Source organism: Camelus bactrianus, chromosome 1 (genome assembly GCF_048773025.1).
Source record: "Camelus bactrianus isolate YW-2024 breed Bactrian camel chromosome 1, ASM4877302v1, whole genome shotgun sequence".
Lineage (NCBI taxonomy): Eukaryota > Metazoa > Chordata > Mammalia > Artiodactyla > Camelidae > Camelus > Camelus bactrianus.
The window spans coordinates 56,406,997-56,424,009 of NC_133539.1; the positions used below are offsets into that span (position 1 = coordinate 56,406,997).

General features: G+C 37.5%; 1 protein-coding gene across 1 annotated transcript in view; it reads right to left on the reverse strand.

Annotated features, from left to right (window-relative positions):
* Positions 1–15,498: 15,498 nt before the first annotated feature.
* Positions 15,499–17,013, reverse strand: part of GPR156 (G protein-coupled receptor 156) — a 112,975-nt gene continuing 111,460 nt past the window's right edge. The window contains exon 12 of the transcript XR_012507151.1: positions 15,499–16,620. The gene's annotated coding sequence lies outside the window, so the exon portion shown is untranslated. The remainder of the gene's footprint in view (positions 16,621–17,013) is intronic.

Below are 17,013 nucleotides of genomic sequence, written 5' to 3' on the forward strand. Positions count from 1 at the left end.
TATATGAGAAAAAGAGAAACACGTTTGAGGCATTATCAACGGAACTTGCAACCCACTGATTTAGTGACTGCTAGCACATGTTCTCAGTGGATGCCTCACCCTACAGACTACTTATGAACTAGGAATTAATTCCCAGCTTCTCCCCACCTCACTGTCCCTGAAGAAAGCATACTACTCCTTATAAGTCTTTAATATTTTTCCTAGTTATTATATAGAAGCACGTTGGGAAAAGTCAAAGGCAGCAAGATTTCTAGCCTAGACAACTAAGAGAATGATGGTCTCAGTAAAAGAGTTAGTCAAATTCAGGGGCAGACTTTAAGGTAATAATGAAGCACTTGGTTTGGGGCATGTTGAATTTGAAGGCCTGATGATATCTAGAAGCAGATAGACATTTTGTAACACTTTGACTTTAGAGCACAAAGCTAAAATGCAGGTTTGTTAGTCATTAACAGAGATGCCAGAAGCTTTACCCAGAGAATAAGAATGCTGAAGATCATCTAGACCAAAAAAAAAAAAAAAAAAAAAAAAAAAAAAACCTAAAAAAACCCCCAAACAAACAAAAAACAAAACAAAACAAACAAACAAAAACCCTTGGATAAGAACAAAATCTTTAACAACAGCCATATATAATCAGTATTTGGAGAAGGAGTCTCCTAGAGAGAGAGCAGTGCTCAGAAAGTATGAGGAGAACTCGATGGCTTTAGAGTTGGGTCAGCCAAAGCTGGACACAGTTACAGAAAGTAGAAGATAAAGGAGTCACATCAAATGCAGCAGAAAGCTCCTGGAGAACAAAAGCTCTTAAGATGTAACTGAGTTTATCAATGAGGAGGTGTTTGATACCCTTGGAGAAAATAATTCCAATGAAGTTGGACCCACGGTGCAAGTAGCTAAGAAATAAGGATTAAAATTGTAGCAATGAAGTCAAAGCAGTAAAGACAGACTGCTATTCTGAGAAGCCATTGTACAATACATGCAAAGTAAAAAGAAACAAATCTGTATAAGATTCATATGACTTACATGTTCTAAAACATAATATAAGTTTAATTACCATTTCACTGTAATTTCTAACTGACTCTAGAATTAGGCACTTGATAGGTCTATGACTGTACCAGGTATTCAACAGATCTCACTATATGAAAGAGAAAAATGGTAATAGATTGTTATGGATAGATTTCATTGAACCTTTTTAGGTTTCATAAGATTATTGAAATTCATGGACTGTTCTGCTCAATTGTGTACTCCTAGTTATTACTTCAGCACTCAATGCAAAAGAAACTTTTCAGCACTTAGAGCTTTATGGTCACAGGAAATGCTTTAAACTTGCAATTTACACATATATGTTTATTGAAGAATGATAGGGTGCTCAATAAAGGACTTCCAAGCAGAGAAATATGTTACACTAGGTTAAAATCTCTGGGGGAAATGAGATGGAAAAATGTCATGTAAAATTTTCAATTGTGAAAGGAGAGCTTGGTATAAACTTTCAAAATGGATGAGTATCAAGATACCCTGGCATTTAGATATCATTGGTAAAACTTAAAAGCAATGAAATAGATTTATTTATAATATGCTGGAAACTATATCCTTTTGAGCCCTTTAAACTTATTGTGAAACATTTAAATGTCAATTTAAAAAATATATTAGAAAGAACACAACTTTTCAACATTCTTTTAGAGGTTACTGCCTACACTATGACCTAAGAGGCTTACCTTACTCTCCACGGCTGAGAGAAATCATTTTGTTTCTGGTTTTCAAAAAGTAGACACACACAACATATCCCCAGGGTTTGAGATCCTCTTCCTCTCACCTCACATCCTCTTCTTTGCCCTTTAGGGATGTATCTTTGGCTCCAAGTCCTATATGCTTATACATTACCTTTTTCAGTCCCCCATCCCACACACACTTTCTTCTGAACTTGTAATTTTCCTTCAACATTGCTGAGTTGTTCCAGTTATTAGGAGACAACTGGCTTCTTCCTTCATCCTTTGCTCCAGCATTAATTCTCAAACTTTAACATGTATCAGAATTACCTGGAGGGCTTGTTAAAACACGGATTACTGGGTCCCACCTCCAGAGTTTCTGATCTGGAATGTCCGGAGTAAGGCCTGAAAATGTGCATTTCTAATAAATTCCCAGGTATTGCTGATGTTGCTGGGCTAAGGACTTCAGTTTGAGAACCACTACTCTCAGCTAATGTCTGCTCTGCCCCTCAGAGGTCATGTGGCCTAAATGGCAGGTACCATATGTAGAAGCTAAGAGTGGCATCAAAAGAGATATACCAGGCAGAAGCATTTGAGCTTTCTCAAACAGATTTCTCATACAATCTAAAAATTCTTCAGGATTGGATTGATTTAGAGCAGAGTTCAAACAAAAAGGGCCACAAATAGAGAAATATTGACAAAGTTTCACAGTACTCACCCCAAAATAAAGAAACTTACATTCATGTTGGATCTTCTATATGCCAGGCATTCTCCCAGGCAGGGTCTCACATGTTAACTCATTTAATTCTTGTGATCTAAGTTTTACTATTATTATTTATTAATTATAATAATACTACATTATTATACATTATATCTAAATAGTAAATAATATTTATTATGTGTTCTCTTTACCCATAAGAAAGTTGAAGATCAGAAAGGGTAAATCTATTGCAAATTGTCCTTTAAACTATTTACTAATTTCAGGTGACCATACAGAGGGATGAAAAAAATCATCAATTTATCAACCTGCTACTACAGGCAAATAAATACTTCAAAAAAATCGTAGGAAATCATTTAAAGAATCAATAATGAGAACAGGCAGATTTTACTAAACAATAAACAGTTGGTCCCATTTGGTTCATTCATCAACAACAAAGAATAGAAAAGAATCTGGAATCTCGTTCCACCTAGTACTCGTCATTGATTTTTAAAAGAAGCATTTGCTTCCATCAACCATAACTCAGTTCTTTCAGCATTACCAGAAAAAAGAAGCTGCCAATAATAATATATGATTCAAAATTTCATACATTATAAGCTACAAAATAACCCTAGATCACAGAACATTCTCATATCCTAGAGAATGAGCTGATGAAGACTAAAAATTAGGGAATGTTTATTATTGTATTGAGAAATTGCACAGGGGTGTGTGTGTGTGTGTGTTTGTGTGTCTGTGTCTGTGTCTGTGTAGTGTGTTCTCATATTGTTATTATTCTCAATGTCTGGAATCCAATAAAAAGTTACCAGGCATAAAAAGAGAAGGATATTTTAACCCATTGTGAAAAGACATATCAATCCATCAAAACCAACCCAGGGTTGACATATATTTTAGAATCATTGGATAAAGATATTAAAATGATGTTCCATAGATTCAAAAACTTAAATTGAGACACGAAAGTTGTAAAAGAGAATCTTATCAAAATTTTAAAGATCAAATGTACAAGTATGTGAGATGAAAACTACCATAGATGTGATTAACAACTCATTACACACTGCAGAAGAAAAGATGAATGAACCTGAAGACAGCTATAGAAGCTACCCAAAATAAAACAAAGAGAGAAAAGTGAATTGAAAAAAAAATATGATGGAGCATCAGTGAGCTGTGGAAAAACTTAAGCAGTAATTGGACTTACTGAAAGAGGGAGGGTGGACAAAAAAATATTTGAAGAAATAATGGACAAAATTTTGATGAAACTGCATTGTAAACAGCACTGCTATGAACACTGGGCTGCATGTATTGCTTTGAATTAGAGTTCCCTCCGTATATATGCCCAGAAGTGGGATTGCTAGATCATATCGTAAGTCTATTTTTAACTTTTTGAGGAATATCCATATTATTTTCCATAATGGCTGCACCAAACTATGTTCCCACCAAAAGTGTAGGAGAGCTCCCTTTTCTCCACACCCTCTCCAGCATTTATCATTCATGTACTTTTGAATGATGACCATTCTGATTGGTGTGTGGTGATACCTCATTGTAGTTTTGGTTTACATTTCTCTGCTAACTATTGATATTGAGCATTTTTTCATGTGCCTATTGGCCATTTGTATGTCTTCATTGGAGAATTGTTTGTTTAGGTTTTCTGCCAATTCATTTTTGGATTGGGTCATTTGGGTTTTTTTTTTTTTTGTTGTTAATGCTATTAAGTTCTCTGAGCTGTTTGTATATCCTGGAGATTAAGCCATTATCAGTTTCACTGTTTGCAAATATTTTTTCCCATTCCATAGGTTGTCATTTTGTTTTGCTTATAGTTTCCTTTTCTGTGCAAAACCTTAAGTTTAATTAGGTACCCCCCCTTTTTTTTTGCTTTTATTTCTATTGCCTTGGTAGACCGCCCCAGGAGAACATTGCTAAGATTTATGTCAGAGAATATTTTGCCTACATTTTCTTCCAGGAGGTTTATAGTGTATTGTCTTATGTTTAAATCATTAAGCCATTCTAAATTTATTTTTGTGTGTAGTGTGAGGGAGTATTCTAACTTCACTGATTTACATGCTGCTATCCAGTTTTCCCAACACCACTTGCTGAAGAGACTGTCTTTTCTCCATTGTATATTCTTGCCTCCTTTGTCTGAAGTCTGATGAAAACTGTAAACCCCTACTCCAAAAAGTTTAGCAAACCCTAAGCACAAGACACATGAAGAAAACTACATGAAGACACATAATAAATTGTTCAAAACAAGTGATAAGGGTAAAAGCTTAAAAGAAGTCAGACATGTTATGCACAGAGAAACAAAGACAGGAAGGAATGACAGGAAATTTCTGTTGGAAACAATATAAGTGAAAGGACAGTGTAACAACATCTTTAAGGTCCTGAAAGAGAAAAAAATAACTGTCAATCTAGAATTTTATATCAGGGAAAATATCTTTCAAAAAGGTGGAATAAAGAATTTTTCAGACATACAAAAGCTGAAAGTTGAAAGAATTTATCATCAGTACACCTTTGCTATACAAAATCAGGAGATTTTTATTTCTACCTTTCCAATCCAGATGCCTTTTATTTCTTTTTATTGTCTTATTGCATTGGCTAGAAGCACTAGTACAATTCTGAACACAGTATGGACATCCTTGTCTCATTCCTGATCTTAAAGGGAAAAGGCATCTTTGTTAATGGTCATTTTATTAAACTCTTTAATCATCCATTTAGAACATACCATCTATTTCCTATTAGGACCATATCAGTTTTTTCCCTAGGTAGAAGGCAAATAAGAATCAGAGGGTAGAAATTACAGAGGACAGCAAGCAACTTGACATTTAAAAAAAAAAGCAAATGCTGTACATCAGAAATTGACATCATAAACCAACTATACTTCAATTAAAAAAAATTAAAAATTAACAAAAAACCCAAAGCAAAACAAAAACAAAAACTGCTTTCTAACAGTGAGAACCATTAAGAAATGAAAATGGTTGCCTTGGGAGAAAGTGCCTTTCTAGAAGTTTCAGAAAACACATGCTATGAAGAGTGTGGCAGTGATTTTAATCCTTTATGGGAGAAGAAACTAGTTGACCTCTTCAGTTTTCTTATGACTGTGATGATTCTTTGATAATTTGAGGCTGTGAGATGTTCAAAAAAGGGAAATTATAAGCAAACTAGGTATTTGAAAGCTTACATACAGTGTTACATTCAGGCAATCCAATATACCACTATTTTTTTCCAAGCTTTTAAAAATACAGTTTATTAAACCCATAATTTTCTGTAATTTTGTTTCTCAATTTATTACCCAGGTTCCATCTTTTTTTTTAGACTTCATTTTTTTAGAGCAGTCTTAGGTTGACAGTAGAATTGAGAGGAAGGTAGACATTTTCCATATACTCCCTACCCCAACACACGCATAGTCTCCAAATTATTAACATCCCCTACAAGAGTAGTCCATTTGTTACAACTGATGAACATACACTGACACATCATAATAACCAAAGTCCATAGTTTACATTAGGGTTCACTTGTTGTACCTTCTATGAGTTTGTAAATACCACTACTTTTTGCAGAAATATGTTCAAATTATGTTTTAAATGCCCCCTTGAAATCATTCTCAGGGAATCTTTAGTAGTCAATTCATTGTAAACCCCAACACTTCACGGCTCAATAAAGAAGTTCCATTGTACAGAAGTATTTGTACCTGGTAGGATTCACGAAGCTGGCTAGAAGAAATTCAGACTGTCAGAAGAAATTCCTGATTGGATGAGACCATAAGAAAAGATGGTGCTGAGTGATCTGTTGGTGCTGGACTCTGGGGTGTGTTTGTTTGTTTGCTTTGGTAGGTGTCTCTCTAACCTCATGGGGTCAGTGGAAAGATAAAAAAGGCCTCTTCTCTTGCTGATTATACCACCAGGAAGCCTCAGGTAGTTGAAATGAAAATGCTTCAAAATACAGGAACAGATACATTGCCAGAGAGAAAACAGGACAGACAACTAATTAAGAGCTGAGCACCGGAAGAAAGGCCAACAAAACAGCCCTGGAAACCAAATTAGTGAGGTGAACGAGGACTGCAAAGGATTGTAGTGAGTGTCAAACTTAGATCTGGGTTGACATCCCAGATAATTTGGCAACAATTAACAATGCATGAAATTTAGGTAGATTGGGACTCCATTTGTACCTAATTGTTCATATTTTATGAATTAACACATATGCAAAGATGTATAAAGAAAAGTCAATATACTCTTTTACCTAATCACTGTAACCAAGTCTGGTACCCAGAGGCAACTTTTGTTACCAGTTTGTGGTGTCTCTTTTCACAGATAATCTATGAACATACAAGCTGGGAGGTGGGGGAGGTATAATTGTAGCACAAAGGAAATACTGTTCAGTATCTCACATTTATCTTTTAACAATACATCTTTGAGACATTTTCTATTTGTACAAAGTGTTCTATTTCATTTTTTAAAAACAGCAGCATAGTTTTTCATTGTGTGGAAGTACAATTATTTATTTGACCAGTCCAAAAATGATGAATATTTAGGTTGTTTCTAGTCTTTTGCTAGCATTTTTCTGCTGCTTTTAAAAAGTATGCACCTTAGTGGTGACTTTTAATGAAAATGCTCAATAAACATATCAGGAACTTAAGAAATAACACTTCATACTTAACAAATTATCTAAAATAAAAGGTTTTAGACTCCGAGGTGAAACTGTATGTACAACAAACTCAAAAACAGCTTCTACACTCACAAAGCTCACAGACTAGTTGAGGATACAGGCAATTCCAATACTGTGTGGCAGGCATATGGGAAGGGAACATGTTGTGAAGAATGTCTGACTCAAATATTTGATTTTTACATTACAGAAGCTACATAAATGTTCTAGGTGTTGGTTTGAGGTTCAGTTTCTTCTCATGTGAACTATTTAGTCATAGCCATTGTCTGCTTGCCCATGGAAGCTAAGTATTTATTACATATGTGAATATCTGTATTTTTCAATATATAAACCCAAAGCTCATTCTGTTCCAGCCACACTGGCCTTTGCTGTTCCTTGAACAACACAGGCATTCTCCTTCCTCAGAGCCTTTGATTTGCTGTTCCCTCTGCCTGGAAATCCCTTCTTGCAGCAAACACATAGTATGTCCTCTCTCCTCTCTCAAGTGTGCTCAAATATCACTCTATTTAAAATTGCATCCTTCATCTCCCAAGACTCTCTGTTTTCCTTCTCTGATTTATTTTTCTCCTTTGTGCATTTCACTTCTAAACTAAAAAATGTATTTATTTTGTTTATTTTCAGTCTCCACCATTAGAACTTAAGACCCACAGAGTCAGCAGTTTTGTCTTATTTGTTTTATTTATTTGTTTCATTTATTTTATTCTTCACTAGATCCCCAATAGTTAAAATAGTGTTCAGCACTTAGTAGCTGCTCAATAAATATTTGTTGAATAATTAAATTGTCATCTATACAAAATTGATGTAACATACATATCATTCTGGAATTAACTTTCGTATTGAAGAATACATCTTAGATATCTTTTCATGTTGGTATATATATATATATTTTTTCTCATTCTATTTAACTACTATATAATTCTTCAAAGTAGTATGAATCCTAGTTTAATTAGTTTTTCTTTAATAGACATTTGAATCATTTCCAATTTGTTGCTATCACAAACAACATGTAATATAACATATTCATCTTCATATAATTGTGGTTTTCTTGCAGGGCTTAAAATTTGAGTATTGAACACTTAATTTTGTATATTTACAAAATCCATCCAGTTATTCTGCTAAATTTTCTTATAAATTCAATTAATTTATTTGTGGGTTATTTTGTTGTTTCACCTGCAAATAATGAGTTTGTTTTCTCCTTTCAAGTTCTTGTCATTTTATTTATTTTCTTATCTTAAATTTACTGTCTTAAATTTAGAATGCCCAGTCTAATATTGAACAGCAAGAATCCTTAACTTATTCCTGGTATCAGAGGGGAACTTTTAACATTTCACAAGTGAGTATTATATCCATGTAGGGTTTCTGTTGAAACTATCAGATTAATTATGTTCACTTCTATTCCTTATTTGAAAAAAATTCTGACGTTCTTCAAAAAACTAAAGATAGAAAGAACTATCATATAATCTAGCAATTTCACTTCTGGGTAGATATCCAGAAAAAAATGAAAACACTATTTCGAAAAGATACATGCACCCCAGTTTTCATAGCAGCATTATTTACAATAACCAAGATATGGAAGTAACCCAAATGCCCATCAACAGACCAAATGGATAAAGAAGATCTAGTATATATATCGAATGAACTGTTACTCAGCTACAAAAAAGAATGAAATTCTGCCATATCCAGCAACGTGGATAGATCTAGACATTATGCTTAGTGAAATAAATCAGACAGTGAAAGACAAATATTGTATCACTAATATGTAGAATCTAAAAAATAATACAAATGAATGTATATGCAAAACAGAGAGAGACTCACAGATGTAGAAAACAAACTAGTGGTTACCAAAGGGGAGAGGGAAGGGTGGAGGGGCAAACAGGTATATGGGGTTAAGAGATACAAACTACTGTGTATAGAGTAGATAAGCAACAAGGACATATTGCATAGCACAGGGAATTATAGTCATTATCTTGTAATAACTTTTAATGGAGCATAATCTATAAAAATAGTGAATCACCATGCTATACACCTTAAACTAGTATAATATAGTAAATCAACTATTCAATTTAAAAATGACATTTTAAAACTGTCAAGAATAATACGTATCCATACATTCACTAGAATTAGCAATAAATATATTTAAACAAATAATTTAAAGTAAGATTCAAAGAAATACAAAGACCTAGGTAAAATAACTAAATTTGTCTTCAGCTCTTTCAGATTTTCTTTCCTATATTTTCTGAATACAAACACCAGAACTATTTTCTTTAAAATGCTAATTTCATCATGCCATTCACGTGCACAAAATCTTTCAATATCTCTCTGTGCCTTTAAGAAAAATTCAGACTCCTGAGCTGGCATTAAGATTTCTCTTCAATGTGGCAGTCCCAAGTCAATCTTTCTAGCTATTGTCTCTCACTATTTCCCCACAGGAACCTAATAAGCCAAAAGGGTCACTGAACAAGCCTTGTGCTTTCCTGCCTCTGTGCCTCTGTTCATACAGTCTCCACATACAAATCTTTCACCAGCTCTTCCTACCCGTATCAGTTTTACTTATCTCTAAAAACTGGGCTCATAATTTCAAGTTCTGTGCAAAGACTTCTATGATTCTCAGCCCAGTTGAGTCAATTTTTTGAATTCCTACAGCAAAAAATATCCAGCTCTCCAGTTCTCAATAGTGGTGTCAGGTTGTGAGGAATGTCACCATTTGTTACCACCAAGCATTAAAGCAGGGGATTGTAAAATTTTAAATAATTAACTAATAGAAGCAATTTTAAGATTCCTTCCCACATTATTACCACCTTCCATCACTTGAGTCCTCACAGGCTTTCTAGATGGGAGCTACCTCTGCAGCACCGGCAAGTACACGTAACTGTGGGTCTGCCCAGGAGCGTGTCTCACTGTACGATTCTAAGAGCAGCATCCCGTCATTCCCTAGGCCTGCCCTTTTGCCCAGTACTCAGGGGTCGTGTTGGAGACCCAGAGGCTTGGAAGAGTTGAGAGTTCCATGCAAGGACAAAGGGGAGGGGAGGGCCTTTGAGATGACTCTAAATCCATAATAGGCATAGTTACTTGTGGGGTGGGGATATTGAGGGAAGGAGTTATCATTTGGGTGTGGAGATTTGCAGGAGGTTAACAACAAAACTTTCAGAACAGGGAGGGGTTGAGGGATGTATGGTAAAGATCGCTTTGTAACCGAAAATCCTTGCTTGGGAAAACACAAGAGGCCACCCTTGTGTTTTCAATCCCACCTTTGCGCAGAGACTGTCAGAAATAGGTGGGTGGAATTTGAGAGTGGTCAGATTTCTCAAAATTAAAGGTAACAGCAGAGCCAGAGAAATGCAACTTTTACCATTACGGTGACTATTTTATTTCAAACTGATGTGGCTTAGGACAGCATGGGTTATATTCAGAAGTGGTTTTTTTTTTTTTTTTTTTTTTTTTTTGGTCATCTTAGGGCACACAGGAATGATAGAGAGATAAAAATAGTTATATTTAGGTGAAAAGTTATGGGCAATTTTTGTGGTGTTATAACAAACATAAAGTTTAAGTAAAATATAAAATGTTTAGTAACAAATAGTTATTATTAAGCTGTTACCACAAAATTAAGAAACACAAAAATATTAAAATGTTATTGAACTGTTACCATAAAATTATATATATATAATATATACATTCATATATATGTATGTATATATGTGTAGTTAAAGGCACACATTGTTCACATTGGTCTGGGAACGATTTCTGACTGGACACTTCATAGGTCAATGTCAGCTTCCACACCAGGCACCCTTGGCCCCTGCAAATTCTCTTAGGAAAAGCCAGTGCCGCTGGAGACAGCAGGAAAGGGTTGTATTAAGACCTGAGTGGGGAGAAGAGGGTCAGGGAGTCACTTCCTGCACACCAGGAGAAAGATAAAAGAAGAAACTAAATGATACAAGCTCTCTACCCTCAAGGTCAGCTCAGGGTAAAATTGGGTTGTAAACAGAATAGTTCAATATTTTTATCTCATTGGACCCCATTTTCTTCCATTTCTACTTTGTATCTTTATTAAAATTATGAAAGAATGTTTCCCTTCTTTGCCACACTTAGTTCTGTTTCTTAGAACTTTCCTAGCACTGGAGCTTATTCTCTGCCTGTTTCCTGAGCCTCTGGCTTTATTGTCAAGCTTGCACAATGCCTCACAGGCCCTCAGGAGATTCCTCCACATTAAGCTGGCCCTGAACACACGCTGGCTGCCTAACCCCCAGGCTGCCACCTGCTGTCTCGCCCTATAGATGTTCATTTACCGGGGACGCACCCTGACAATCTCTACAATCTCATGAATGGCATGGCCTCCTTTCCCAGGTGGACTCGTGCCTATCATCCCTGAGAACGGGCTCCGCGCTGACCTGTAACTCATCTGACCTCAGGGGGCCCTGGGAACAGTGTCCTGCCCCAATTACAGAAAGCAGAGTGTGGCTGAGGTCAGCCCCAGGCCGCCCTTGCTGGGCCTATTGCCCTGTGGAGGATTCTTGGGGTTTCCCATGGCTTAGTCAGGCATCTCTTCAGACTTCATGAGTATCATTCCAGTAAGCCCAGGCTGCAGTCCTCCACAAATCACATGACTCCTTCACTCCCACCCCAAGTGGCTTGCTCATTCTCAGCCTTGTCTGATGCAGTCACTAAGAAAACCTCACCTGGACTGCTGTGGTTCTTCAATGCCTATGAGAAACTCTTCATTTTGTCTTTACCTGGTCTGTCCACTACCCTAGGTGACCACAGGTATCATGGCCTGGTTAATGCTGAAGAATATTCTGAGAGCCTGACAGAGTCCCTGGCTTGGGGTCCAGCTTACCATAGTTGAGGCTTTAAGGTTAACTCTCAGGAAACTGAGGAAGTGTCAGGGCTGTTTAATGCCCCAACATTGCCAAATAATGGGTTTTCTGTTAAACACCTAAAGCATGCAGAATTTGATTAATCCCACTGTGACTTCTGGGGATGAGGCAGAGCACCCCAGAGTTTACAGAGACACCACACCCACTATGAAATACTGTGACCTCAAAGTATGCTGTAGATCAGTCATCTTTTTTTTTTTTTTAATTGTAGTAGTCAGTTACAGTGTATCAATTTCTGGTGTCTAGCATAATGCTTCAGTCATACATATACATATATACGTTTTCATATTCTTTTTCATTATAGGTTACTATAAGATATTAAATATAGTTCCCTGTGCTACACAGATGAAATATGGTTTTTATCTATTTTATTTATAACAGTCAATATTTGTAAATCTTGAACTCCCAATTTATCCCTTCCCAACCCCTAGATCAGCCTTCTTATACTTGACTGTGCATGTGAATCACCTGGGGATTTTGTAAAAATGTGGATTCTGATTCAGCAGATCTGGGTGGGACCTGAGATTCTGCATTTCTAGCAAATTCCCAGGTGATATCAATACTGCTGCTCCAAGGACCACACTTCAAGTAGCAAGACTCTGAAGGAAGCCAAGCAGATGGCCAATATTCTAGGACATGATTCCAAATTATGTCATTCTATGGACAATTTGCTTGCAGCTGGAAAGGAAGTCATCTTTGAGACAAATGGAAATGGCCTTCATTCACTTTGCCACTTTCCCCAGATAGATGACATTTCTTTGGGAGTAAGCAGAGATAAGGGAACAGATTAGTGTCCAAGAGGAATCCAGCCATATGTCAGTATTTCCACACCATGGCACATTACCTCCTCAAATACTCACCTAAACACACCCCATTTCTCACCCACCCAGCTAGTGAGTCAGCTCTCAAGGCCCTAGGACAGGGCAGAAGAGAGGATGTGAAATTGCTCAGTAACTGCATAATGGTTAGTTTTGACAGCTGGGATTTTCAGAGAAGGTAACAAGGATCTTTTCAACCTCCACCTGCTGTCCAGGTGGCAGTTGGCAGCTCACTGGGCTGGGCACTATGGGGATCAGAAATAAATAAAACCTTGTCCCTCTTCTCTAGACATTTGCCACCTAGTGAGGAAGACACATGAGCAAATAATGATGGAATGATGTGTTAAGTCTTCAGAAGTCTTATGACAAATATCTATTTTGAACATACCCAGTGAAAGGGTAGGGCTAAAGTTTGGGAACGGACTTAGAAAAGGCTTCACAGAAGAATGGCATGGGAGCACAGGAAGGTGGCCTAACCAGAGTATCCCAACAGGCCTCCTCACGAGGAAAGCTAGGAGGAGAGGACAGCTCCAAAGAAGAGTCCCCTGGATCAAGGTTTTCCAAAACACACATCAGGAAGGAGATGGAAAGTGGAGCAAAGGCCCTTGCTTAATATTAGTTAAATATTTGATCAGATAGAACTCCTCATGAGGTATGAGGGTTTTCTCTTTTCACTTTTAATGTTTCTCTGAGTGATGTTAGAAGTATTTCTAGTAAAGTTGAAGGCAGATAAGAAAGAGTTGATTGCTGTAATGAAAGGGGGCATTTACGAGCTTCTCAAAGATCTTTGCCCTAGAAAGACATGGAAATCAGGCAGCAGTGCTCCAGGGACAGGCTGATGCAGGGCTAGCTGCAATAGTGGAAGAGGGTGTAATTGCCATCTAGTGGCCCAAACCCAAATGTGAGCCCCAGTCTAGGCACCTGCAGTCTCTTCAGGTATGGAATCATCATAGTCTATACATGTCATTTAGTATAACCTCCTTTGTCCTCTTCAGAGTCCTAGTGCCTGAGGTGGGTTACCAGAGAATATTGATCCAACTGTGCAAATGTCAAATGAGCAGTATACACATTAATTCATACTAAAGTGTAAAGGCTTACTCAAAAAATGTCAGTGACTGATCCTGTGCCTGCGTCTAATTTGAGGAGAGAAATTGATGGCGGAACCAGAGAGCAGGAAAAGCAGGGGTGGGGGCAAGGGAGTGGGTTGTCCCCAGAGAAGAAACAAATACAGGAAGAGGCTGCTGGAGCAGCAGCTGCCTTTGATTTTACTTGTTTACCTTCCTGGGAAGGGGCAAATAGAAGCTGCTCATGATATTATTTTTAGAGCTACTTTCAAGCAGTGTGGCTAGAAAGGGCTGTGGTGCAGTTTGGCTATGAACATTGTTTAGCATGCCTAGTTTTCTTATAGAAGGGCTTTGTTCCTAGGTGCACCACCATGTTAAATTAAACACTCTGAAGAAAGAATTCCCTATCAGTGCCCCCTGAGTGATTTGGGGTGGCTCCTCTGGCCCTGGCATGGTGCCAGTTGCGGGTGGTCTGTTTCACTGTTTCCTGCTGGACTCCACTTCTCCAGGGTCCCTTGCTGTTTGCCAAATTCTTACAATGAGAGAGAGCCCAAGGGCTCCTTCTAGCCTGTGAAGAAGGTATTTTTGGATGAGGAGGCTGTAGTGAGGCTGAGCCTTTCCAGAGCAGGTGAGAGAGAGGCCAGGGTGCATATGACACGGAGGGAGAAGGGGCAAGGACTGGGGATTTGATAGACAGACAGACAGACACAGCTCTCATTCTGGCTCCTTATGACCCATATGACCATTTAGGCAAGTTAGCTCATCTTTCTGGTCTTAGTTTCCTTTTCTATAAAAAAGAGATTAAAAACAATGAGTGTTACGTGAAGATTTAAAGGGGATAAGAAATGTAAAGCACAAAGTCTGGCACCTAGTAGGTGCTCCATCATTACCTTCAAATCTCTTCTAATCACCCCCATTTCCTTCGCTGCACCTCCCTACCTTCTGTTGGAAGCGTACCTCAGGCTCCAGTGTTGCTCCAAGATCCCCGTCTTCTAAGAGTTCTCTTTTGGTGCGAGACAAAAGGATGTGTTACAGCTGAAGCTTCTGAGTGCTTCCAGGTGGGGGGCCTCCTCCTTGCAGAACGCCCGCCTCCTCTCTGGAACCACTTTCTCCCTCCCCGGCTCAGGCTCAGGTGCGGGGAAAGGGCTTCTTACCGAAAGCCGAGGGGTGCGTGGCTCAGTCTGAGCGAGACATGTTCTTTCCCAGAGCCCTAATTCTTTGGTGTCATTTCCAAAGTGGTTCTTCTCACTTTCTGAGTGTTAAAACCTCAAAGATTTTAAGCATCTTGGCTTGAAGGATAGATCCTAGAGACAACCTCAGCTGCTTTTAGTTTGGGCTGGGATTTCTCATATTTAAGTAAGTTACAGGCCTCTCTCAATTTGGTAAAAGAGAAATAACAAAGAATCTACCATTTTAACCATTTTTAAGTATAAAATTCAGTGGCAGTAAATGCTTTCACATTGTTGTGCAACCGTCACCCCATCCCTCTCCAGAACTTTTTCATCATCCCATACTGAAATCCCATACCCATTAAATGATAGCTTAAATTAATTCCCCTTTCCCCACAACCCCTGGTAACACTATTCTACTTTCTGTCTCTATAAATTTGACTATTCTAGGCACTTCGCATAAGTAGAATTATACAATATTTGTCCTTTTGTGTCTATACAAGCCTCTTTTATTTTATTTTATTTTTTTAACATTTTTTATTGATTTATAATCATTTTACAATGTTGTGTCAAATTCCAGTGTTCAGCACAATTTTTCAGTCATTCATCGACATATACACACTCATTGTCACATTTTTTTCTCTCTGAGTTATCATAACATTTTGTGTATATTTCCCTGTGCTATACAGTGTAATCTTGTTTATCTATTCTACAATTTTGAAATCCCAGGCTATCCCTTCCCACCCTCCACCCCCCTGGTAACCACAAGTCTGTATTCTCTGTCTGTGAGTCTATTTCTGTCCTGTATTTATGCTTTGTTTTTGTTTGTTTGTTTTTGTTTTTGTTTTTTAGATTCCACATATGAGCAATCTCATATGGTATTTTTCTTTCTCTTTCTGGCTTACTTCACTTAGAATGACATTCTCCAGGAGCATCCATGTTGCTGCAAATGGCATTATGTTGTTGGTTTTTATGGCTGAGTAGTATTCCATTGTATAAATATACCACATCTTCTTTATCCAGTCACCTGTTGATGGACATTTAGGCTGTTTCCATGTTTTGGCTATTGTAAATAGTGCTTCTATGAACATTGGGGTGCAGGTGTCATCCTGAAGTAGATTTCCTTCTGGATACAAGCCCAGGAGTGGGATTCCTGGGTCGTATGGTAAGTCTATTCCTAGTCTTTTGAGGAATCTCCACACTGTTTTCCATAGTGGCTGCACCAAACTGCATTCCCACCAGCAGTGTAGGAGGGTTCCCCTTCCTCCACAGCCTCTCCAGCATTTGTCATTTGTAGATTTTTGAATGACGGCCATTCTGACTGGTGTGAGGTGATACCTCATTGTAGTTTTGATTTGCATTTCTCTGATAATTAGTGATATTGAGCATTTTTTCATGTGCTTTTTGATCATTTGTATGTCTTCCTTGGAGAATTGCTTGTTTAGGTCTTCTGTCCATTTTTGGATTGGGTTGTTTATTTTTTTCTTATTGAGTTGTATGAGCTGCTTATATATTCTGGAGATCAAGCCTTTGTCGGTTTCACTTGCAAAAATTTTCTCCCATTCCATAGGTTTTCTTCTTGTTTTACTTCTGGTTTCCTTTGCTGTGCAGAAGCTATACAAGCCTCCTTTAAAGGAAAAATATATGTATTACAGACTGATTCTATCACCTGTTCTCAGGTTACACACGCACCTGCACACATGCACACGTATATATAAAAGTAGGTATAGATTCCTATGTGTATAGTTCTGTTTACAAGTTAGGCAATTAGAAAGCCAAATCATCAAACTAAACCTAAAAATCCACAAAATCCTATATAATTAAATTTAATGTGAGAGATGATGTTTTGCAAAACCCCAAAGTTGTTTAATAATAGAAGGAGTTTTGGTTCTGGTTCTATGTTTAGTTTCTGTCTGCATTTTGACTTCAATTATTTTAATGCAGAGAATAACTGTATGCAATAAGCATATTATAGAAAATGTTACTAGTACCATCAAAACTTGTTTTGATGGTGCAGGAT